We start from the raw sequence: 1,315 nt of genomic DNA on the forward strand, positions 1-1,315 counted from the left end.
TTAGCATCTTTTAGAGCTTATATAAGATTGTTTAACTATTCTCTGATTTCTTAAAAAAATTGCTTTTGATATTTAAGTCGAAATTTATTTAAATTTAACTTCTGTGTAAGCAATAAGGACACATTTTGATTTTTCCTCTCACTGTTAACTATTTTCCCAGGTCAGTTTTTCGATAGTCTCTCCTTTCTTCACTGATGTCCCATGGGATTTCTAACAGAACTACCATTACTTATATTTTTAGATCTCTTAGGGACTCTCTAGTATCTTCCACTGGTCAATTTTTTTGTTGTTGTTGTTTCTGTGCTTGTTCTATACTTCCTTAATTCCTATAGTTTATAATGGGGCTTGCTATCTGGTAGGAAGTCTCTATTTCACACCCCCCCCCCATTTTAGGTACATTCTGGCAAACTTAACTGTTTGCTTTTCCATTTGCGCAGTGGCAGTATCGTAGCCAATGAGGTTTATCCGAGGCGCGATTATTGCTAATTGAAAACATGGAAAATTTCACAAAAAATGTTATTGGAATTTTAATTGGAGTTCCTATGGGTTTATGAGTCAATTGTGAGAATTGACACCTTTTATGTATCACTTTCTTAGTCATGAACATACGCCATCTCTTCACTTTTTAATGTTCCTTTAATTTCTTTAAGTGAAATTTTATCCTTTACTTCACCAAGATCTTGCAACTCTTTTGTTAGTTATGTTCTTTGATACTTTGTATTTTCTGTTGCTAATGTAAATGGTATTATTTTAAATTATATTTTATATTTTTTCTGTTTCATAAAAACATAATTGACCTTTGTATATCAATTTTATATCTGGCTATCTTGCTGACCTGTATTATTATGTGTAATGATTTCTAAAGACTTTGTTGATATAGAAAAATATATAATAAGTGGATACTAAATAGTAACAATTTTTTGGCCCTCATTTGATAAGATAATCTTATGTACTTTTCTCCTTTAATCTGTTAATCTGGTTGAAGACATTTATAGATTTCTAAAATTAAACTGACTTCACATTCTGGGTATAAACTGAGTCTTGGTTTATTATCTTTGTCCACCTTCCTTGCTGGTTTAAGATTGTTATTATTTTTTTAAGCTTTTCTTCAACAATTGTTATGAATAAATTAAGCTTTCAGATTTCGTTTTTGTTCTCATATCATTGAATACATGTGGACATATTCCTAGTTTGTTCTCTAGAGAGTTTATCCAAGGTTAGAATAATCTATTCCTTGAAAGTAATAAAACTATCCTATGAAATGGTTTGATCCTGGTGTTTTCTTTGTAGAAAGATTTTAGTTACTGTCTCAAGT

General features: G+C 30.3%; 1 non-coding gene across 1 annotated transcript; it reads left to right on the forward strand.

Moving 5' to 3' along the window:
• The first annotated feature begins 425 nt into the window (after positions 1-425).
• Positions 426-570, forward strand: LOC123937689. The gene has a single exon (XR_006817519.1). It is a non-coding gene; the product is annotated as a U4 spliceosomal RNA (small nuclear RNA).
• Positions 571-1,315: the final 745 nt, after the last annotated feature.

This window comes from Meles meles, chromosome 2 (assembly GCF_922984935.1).
Source record: "Meles meles chromosome 2, mMelMel3.1 paternal haplotype, whole genome shotgun sequence".
NCBI lineage: Eukaryota > Metazoa > Chordata > Mammalia > Carnivora > Mustelidae > Meles > Meles meles.